Below are 9,184 nucleotides of genomic sequence, written 5' to 3' on the forward strand. Positions count from 1 at the left end.
ACCCGTCGCAAATTTACCGTTTGCATGGTATTAACCCCAGAACCCTCGCACTATTTTGTGCCAACTCACCGCCATCGTTTATGCTATTCTTGCATGATGCGTTCGCGCATGGACGTGCGTAGTAAGGTGACTTCTCACATCGCGGAAGAATGTTAAGCAGACATTTGAAATAACAAAAAAGTTTTCAAAAACAACAAAATGTGGTTCATTTTTCTGTGTTACATAGTTTTTGATGTTTTTTAATTGATCTAAAAAAAAATTAAGTTTTCACGAGCGATTTACAAAAACATTTTTATTTTTCGGGGGTTTTTTTTGCAGGGGGGGTTATTCAATTATAAAACTTGTACAACATTTAAGAGGTGCTTGCTTCTAAAGTTTGAGCAGAAGAACTGTTTAATTTTTCACAAAGATTCTGTTTACATTGGGGTGTAAGGCAGTGGAGGGGCAGCGGATGGGGGGACGGGTGGTGTCGCGCACCGCCCGGCGCCCGTCCCCTCTGCCGCTGCCCCTCCACCGCGCGACAAAAAAGTGACATCTTTGCCGTTGCGCCCATCGCCAAACTGGAAGTGGTGTAGGTTTAAATTAAGGCTAGTCAATCGAAAAGAGAGGATGAATTTCGAAAATATCGGCGAAAAAAACCGACCCCTCCCTGTTGAAAAGCCCAGTTGTGGGTGAAGGAATTAATGTTTTTAGCCAATTTTTCTATATTTGTCATCCAGAGGGGCGAGCTTCAAAACGATGCCAATCTCGTGAAAATTCGTCGCCTCTGTCAAAAGTTTTAGGTACACATACATACATACATACATACATACATTTAAACAAACAGGTGAGATTTATATTATAAACTAGCCTGTGCCTGGCGTTGCCCAGGTGTTTGGAGGTGTGTGTTGAGCAAAAAAAAAAAAAAGTGGTAGTAGGCAGGCAGGCTTGAACCCGTAATGCAAAGGAGGAAAGGCACAAAAAAAAAAGAAAAAAAACGTGACGTCTTTGCTGTTGTGTCCATTGCCAAACCAGAAGTGACGTAGGTTTGAATTAAAGCTAGTCAATCGAAAAGAGGAGATGACTTTCGAAAATAGCAGCGAAAAAAACAACTCCTCCTTGTAGAAAAGTGTAGTGAGTATGAAAGAAAAGGAGAAACGAAGCAAATACACAGAGCTAGCCAGAGAGTTACAAGGGATTTGGATGATGAAGAAAATCAAAATAGTACCGATAATAGTAGGCGCACTAGGAACAATTCCAAAAAACTTTGAAAAAAGAATGTCAGAAATTGGAATCAGAGGAATAACTGCAAACGTGCAACGACTAACGATAATGAAAAAGTGCAACGGCTAACGATAATGAAAATGACTGAAATATTAAGGAAAACCCTTGAATGTGGAGAATAATACATGACAATATAACGAATAAGCATTACAGGGAATGAAGAACACCGAAACTGCATATCTACAAGTTCTACACCCCCCAACATTGTTTCATCACCATTCCCCCCTATAAAAAAGTGACACTAAAGGGCCGAGAAGGGTCAATAAGGTCTGAAAGACCGAGGAGTGAGCACCAACCTAACTTCGGCTGGACAAGCGCAAAAAGAACTGGGACCTTGGGGATGCTGAGTACCACTCAAATTCCAGTATAAACCAATGGCCACTACCAGCGAGAAATCAATGGTAAGCGGCTGTTGCGATGATGCAAATTCATTTGCAAATGCTATCGAAGGAGGTGGAGAGAGCTGGACGTCTGGGGAGACTTGTTGTCCCCCAGCTTCCAGAGAACCCCACAGGTTTCCAATCAGATCGTTTGTTGACTTGTGTGAAAGCTCCATGTGAGCCAATAATAATAATAATAATAATAATAATAAGAAGAAGAAGAAGAAGAAGAAGAAGAAAAAGAAGAAGAAGAAGAAGGAAAAAAAGAAGAAACGACAATAATAATGTACCAAAAAGTGGAAAAAGTATAGCTGAGTACAAAAAAAACAAACTTGAACAAACGCAATAGAGATGATCTAAAATATTGTCCATACTACTAATACTACTAATAATAATAATGATAATAATAATAATGATAATAATAACAATAATAATAATAAGAAGAAGAAGAAGAACAACAACAACAACAACAATAATAATGTACTAAATAGGCGGAAAATGTTTGCATTCAGATATTTTATAGGTGGATTATTGCTTAAATAAACACAAGGCCAAACGACATTTCTTTTAACAAAACAACAACAAAGGGTTTATTTAGAAAAGGCGAGATTGTATCTCAGACTGAAGAGAAAGAAAGTATAAATGTCTGTTTGGAGGTGTCGGCTGCCTTCAGACTGCTGACGTCAACAAGTAGCAGTGGGAGGAGTGAGTGAGAGAGGTCTGTATAGGTTGCTTGCTGGCGTCCCTCTGTCGATCGCAGCTGAGATCCCAAAGGGCTAAAAATAGTCCTTAAGGGGATAAGGGGACAGCTCAAATCAATGCGCCCTGCCAACCGATTGGTCAGTGCGGCCGAATCACTTTGGCACCAGGCATTGATCCGCTTACAGTAAATAGTTTGTTAACTGCTACATCACCTCCTGCTTAGGCGAAAAGCCGATGAAGAAAAATAAAAAGGTAGCAGTCTTTAGAAAAATACAGAACACAAGGCAACGTAATGTCTGGAAGTTTATGTTGTCGAAGAAAGAATATATAAAGGGGTAATGAGAATAGAAAGTTTCAGCCAAAATTTCTTTTTTTTTTTCTTAAAAATAAACTGAATTTACAGGGGTTTAAATATACAAAGTTTTGCATAATTTATTGGGCCAATGTACACGTCGGCCACTACGTGTAGTAGTGACATAGTTGTCATTTTCATTATTCACTTCAGGTGTATGCTGTGTGAATGTAGGTGGGATATGTGTGTCTTGTGTTTTTGAGTCAAGAAAAGCTCTTTTCACTCTAACAGATACTGTTTCTTTTTTGCCCCTAATATCCAGGGTGAAAAGTTTAGAAGTGCATGATAACACGCGATAAGGACCAGTATAAGGCGGTGTTAGAGGGGCTTTCACACAGTCTTTTCTAAGAAACACGCGTGTCCATGTAGAAATGTCTTTTGGGACTGTAGATTTTATGGTCTGTTCCCTAGGTTTCATGGGTAGGAGCTTACTAAAGTAAGCTTGCAGTCTGTTTATAAACAGAGCTGGATCTGACAATCCTAGTTCTATCGGGATCAGCATCTGACCTGGCAGCGATAGAGGTACTCCATAGACAAGTTTGCCGAAGAAAGAATATATAAAGGGGTAATGAGAATAGAAAGTTCCAGCTAAAATTTCTTTTTTTTCTTAAAAATAAACCGAATTTACAGGGGTTTAAATACACAAAGTTTTGCATAATATACAAAGATACTGTTTCTTTTTTTCCCATTTACTACTTACCAAGCCAGATATGATTGTTTGTTATGTGGATTCGATCTATTTGTTCTGATAGGTACATCACATTAAGCTCTTGGGCACTATGTAGGGAGTTGAGAAGCAAAATGTTTGTTTGCATTACATTTTAATTTCAACATTTAGGACAGACAGAGAAGCAGGAAGCAGGGAAGGAATTCCAAAGTCTTGTCGTTTAAAGGAAGAAACTATCAGTGTAGAATGACTTTTGGCATCTAGAGACCTCTACAGTTTAAGGGGTGGGATTTTGCTGCTTGTCAGGTTAGTCCTGGATGTTTATGTTGAGGGGGCACAAGTACTACAAGTATGTCATAACACGTTCCATTTAAAGTATTTGTAAAACAGACACAGGGATGCAGTATTGCGGTGATGGTTTGTAGTACAGGATATATTAGAGTTGGAAATGTCAAAAAGTTGGAAATGCACTCAGATGTGAGCATGTTTATGATTTATTCTTGTTTCCTTTGTATTCTGATGAGTAGAATTATTGTGATGCTTTCACTTAATGCTTTTCAACTCTTCGTCGTTTTCCCATGGAACTTTTCGCTTTAACTTGGGCTTCAGAGGCATACACACCTTTGCTGTTTCTTGGTGCAACCAAACAAAGTTTTCATAGATAGAATTAGCAGTTGGTTTCTGCTCTTGTGCTTGTTAAACCATTAAATATATTTTGCAGTTCAATTATGAATCCCTGTTTGATCTGATTGTCATATGACAGTATTGACGAGTTGTCGAGTTGTCTAAATGAACTTTTAGTTTTGTTCACCCATAGACTTAACTTCAACTTAGTGCACACCATAGAGACTGCTGAAAGCATGCTATGAATAGTTTTAAATATATCTTGGCAAGATCATCCCACAAAGCAGCAACTTTATGGTAACCTACCTGCCATATTTACTACCATCAGGGAGTGATGCCTACGATTTGCCGGTCACTGCCAGAGGAGCAAGCAAGAGCTGGTTCGAAATGTATTGCTGTGGACTCTACGGCATGGGAACACGAGCATAGGACGATCAAAATCCATGTACATCCAACAAATTGCGCGTGATGCCAACTGTAATCATGAAGATTTGAGGCAGCTGATGGAAGACGGGGGGGAAATCTGGAGAGAGAGGGTCACATTGGTTTGAGCAAGGAGCCTGATCAGATAGATAGATAGATAGATAGATAGATAGATAGATAGATAAATAGATAGATAGATAGATAGATAGATAAATAGATAGATAGATAAATAGATAGATAGATAAATAGATAGATAGGCGGAAAAAATGTACAAAAACCTTGAATCGCATGTGTATGTGATCTAAAATATTGTCAAAGCAAATTAGCAAAATGTTCAAACGATATTGTATCTATTTCAATTTAGTGTGTGTGTGTGTGTGTGTGTGTGTGTGTGTGTGTGTGTGTGTGTGTGTGTGTGCGCGTGTGTGTGTGTGTGCGTGCCTCCTCACGGGACAGAGTTAGAAACCAGGGTCGTTTTTTTAACGTGGAGAAAAGGTACAAAAATAAAAATTGTCTCAGTCGTGAAGGATTTCTCCTCCGCCGAAAGAGAACAAGAAATGGAAGTGCAGCATCTGAAGAACAGATACTACACTTTGATCTTGACCATTGTATCTATTTTAAATTATTGTGTGTGTGTGTGTGTGTGTGTGTGTGTGTGTGTGTGTGTGTGTGTGTGCGTGCGTGCGTGTGAATATTTCTTTTTTATGGAAATATTTTTTAAGCAAAAAAAAACATGTAGACATTGCTGCCATCATTTTTCATCGTTCTTGTAAAGGTGGTTTCTGTCATTTATGTCAAGGGCAAGCCAATACTATTACTATTATGAATAAAAATGATATTAATAATAATACTAACAGACACAAAGATAATAATAACAACAACAGAAATGCTTATAATAACAACACTACTACTCTCACCAAACAAACTGTAAACATAAATGGAAGTAGAACTGCTGATTCAAACGCTAAGTTGCTGGTTCAAGTACCACTCTGTCATTTTGGGAAATCTGGAGAGAGAGGGTCACATTGGTTTGAGCAAGGAGCCCGATCAGATGGATAGATAGATAGATAGATAAATAGATAGATAGATAGATAGATAGATAAATAGATAGATAGATAGATAGATAGATAAATAGATAGATAGATAAATAGATAGATAGATAAATAGATAGATAGGTGGAAAAAATGTACAAAAACCTTGAATCGCATGTGTATGTGATCTAAAATATTGTCAAAGCAAATTAGCAAAATATTCAAACGATATTGTATCTATTTCAATTTAGTGTGTGTGTGTGTGTGTGTGTGCGTGTGTGTGTGTGTGTGTGCGCGTGTGTGCGCGTGTGTGAATATTTCTTTTTTATGGAAATATTTTTTAAGCAAAAAAAAACATGTAGACATTGCTGCCATCATTTTTCATCGTTCTTGTAAAGGTGGTTTCTGTCATTTATGTCAAGGGCAAGCCAATACTATTACTATTATGAATAAAAATGATATTAATAATAATGCTAACAGACACAAAGATAATAATAACAACAACAGAAATGCTTATAATAACAACACTACTACTCTCACCGAACAAACTGGAGCATTCCGTAATTTGTATGAAAGTAATGCATTTAATAAGTGGAATAATGAACTGGTGTTGTGTAGCTAAGTATTACTTTGAAAAGAAAAGACTCGATGATTTAGAGTTTTGTTGGAGGACTAAAATTAAAGAGGAAAATATTTGCTACTACCATTGTGAGATTACGTAGCTGAGGGAGTGATGCAAGGAGGGAAAGTTATTTTTTTTTAGAATGGAAAATAAATGTGCATATTTTAGCTTGAGAAGACACTGCAGTATTAACTTTGAATGGTGAGTGTGAAATATTTGTATAGGAATGGCCTCTTTGGTTTTCTATAGGTTCAATAGTCAGGGGAAAAATGTCATCATTATATTATATATAGAGAGATTAATTAAAAAATAAAAGAAAAGAAGAATTTTTTTTTTTTAAATTAAGTAGCTTGTTGCTGCTAGTTTGTTTGTTGAGCATTATTCATGATGATTTTGTTGGTATTCGTTTCCTAAATATCTTTCTATTATGAATTCTTTCTAGAAGGATATTGGGTACTTATAGAAGGGACCATATGAAGGTTGCCAACGTTTCTAAGTTGTATGTGGAACTGAATTAGGGTTGAATCGTGTTATCTCCTATCCATTAGAATTCACATATAAAAGTTAATGAAACAGTGTTTTAAGGACAAAAATTTGTTTCATCATTTTGATTGTGAACAATCTAAAAATAATTTTCTTTACAGAAACTAAAGTAAAAATATGCAATGGAGAGTAGTCCCTCGGTCTTCATTTAAAGTAAATGATTTTTCTGACAAAGGGAGAAAAAAAGCTGTATTCTAGGTTGACAGTATTTTTGCATGAGCAGTCGGAAATTTTCTGCTTCTATGTCTGTCCTTGTAGTCATGTCACTAGTAAAGGTGCTGGAGGTAAACGTTTTATCTGGGCTGATGTTATCCGCCTGATAGTCAGGGACCTGAATCTTGGATTAACCACTAAGGAGGCTGTCCTATCAACAGGTGCAAAGTACTGGGGCTGCTGTATTGCCATTTGGTGAATAAATTCTGGACCATGCAGTCGCTTCTGGTGGGGTTTCTTGATGCCATACTAGTGGGTAATTGTTACAGTTTTACCTTATCATATGCTACAAAAAAAATATTACTTTGTTTCTTTTTCTCTTTTACTCCTTCACCAACATCAGGAGTCTACATTCCAACCTTCCAGAGGGTGAAACCTAATTATAGGAGACCAAACCAGACTTATTATTCCTAAGTGAAACTGGCATTAAACCCACAATTTCCTTGGATAAGTTCATAATTAAAGGATACTCTAACTTAACATCCAAATCTGATCCCCAAGATTACCATGCGCATGGAATATGTGCCTACATTAGAGATGGCTTTCCATGTGGTAGGGACATCTCTGGAGAAGATCCTAACTTACCCTATATGTGCTTCCGTGTTGCACTTGCTTACACTACTGCATTTAGATTGTTCCTCTATTGCCCCCACAACAGCGAAATTACTATCTTTAAGAGCATATCTGAGAAAATTGACCACATCCTGTCTGCTCATCCTTCATCTAACATTTACGTCTGTGGAGACTTCAGTGTCACAATGTGGAATGGTTTACCCACTCAAACAAAACAGATGGTGAGGGAAGTTCTGTTACGATTTCGCCATTGCTTATGACCTCATTAAGATTGTTCGTGAACCCACCCATGTGCCCGACACTGACAGTCAGTATGCAAGTCTCCAAGACTTTTTTCTCACAACTTGCCCTGAACTATGTTCATCCTCCACTGGGATCTTCCGACCACTTGGCTGTCTTAGTTAAAATGAAAACAAAATGTAATAAGTCCTCAGACATACCTCTCCATTATACAGTATATTGATACTCTATGGCTGACTGGGATAGCTTCCATACATTTATATCAGATCTGTTCCTTTATAGTATCAGACCTGATGGAATGGTTAATTGTAGGTATAGACAACTTCATACCCTTCAAAATATTCCAGCAAAAACCTAACAGCTAGCGGTGGTTCTCTCCAGAATGTGCTGCTGCCATTGCACACAGAAATAGCTTTGTTTATTGCTTCCAACATAATAGATGTAATGACACTAAAGATGCTTACAGACCTGTCAGCAACCACTGTAAAAGATTAATAAAGAATGTGAGAGAGTTGTATGCTCAGTCCGTCAAGTCTAAAGTAGCTGAACAGCAGCTTGGTTCCCACCAGTTTTGGCAACTAGCAAACAGGGTCCTGAATAGAAGCATGTGCTCTATCTCAACCATCATCACTAGACCTGAGGTAATCTCATCAGCATCGGACAAAACCAAACTCTTTGCCAAGAACTTTGCAGCTAATTCTATCCTATATGACTAGGGATGCCAAACCTCCGTATTTTCTCCTCTATCAGAAAACACACTATGCGACATACAAATATCTGTGCATGATGTTGCCAAGCTAATCAAAAACTTTAATTCCAGTAAAGCCCTGACAGCATTCCAATTATGGTGCTCAAAAAGCTTCAATCAGAACTAGCTCCCGTACTTACAAAGCTGTTTAAGCATTGTCTTAAGGAGAATTGCTTCCCAACTCCTGGAAAACCTCATCAGTATGTGTCATATTTAAGAATTCAGGTGATCGATCATCTCCCTCTCATTACAGACCAATGTCTCCTGTGCGTCATGAGTAAGTTGCTGTAATCTATGTTAATAGAGAAATAGTCAACCACCTCAGCAGAAATAACCTTCTTAGTGACACACAATATGGTTTTCGTTCTGCTAAATCTACAGCAGATGTGCTAACAGTTATATCTCATAGGATTAGCGAATCTTTTGATGGAGGCTTCCTTTCTAGGGCAATAATTGTTGATATCTAAAAGGCCTTTTATAAGATCTCCAACTACGGTATAGCTGGAAATGTCTTCTCAATTATTAAATCATTTCTCTCTGATAGGTTCATAAAAGTAGTGGTTAATGGACAGAAATCAGAAGCTCGCTGTATTGATGTTGGAGTCTCTCAGGACTCCATCTTGGGCTCAACTCTCTTTCTGATTTACATCAATAATCTTCCAAATTACATTCTAAGATGTTTCATAGACATTTATACTGATAACACTACCATCTATGGCAACACTTCGAAGGCTGTAAATGGCCCAATTCTCTCTGATTTTCTCTCCTCTGATCTTGAGCATGTGGTACCATGGGGAAACAGG

Source organism: Euprymna scolopes, chromosome 19 (assembly GCF_053919585.1).
Source record: "Euprymna scolopes isolate OS-2025 chromosome 19, ASM5391958v1, whole genome shotgun sequence".
NCBI classification, from domain to species: Eukaryota; Metazoa; Mollusca; class Cephalopoda; order Sepiida; family Sepiolidae; genus Euprymna; species Euprymna scolopes.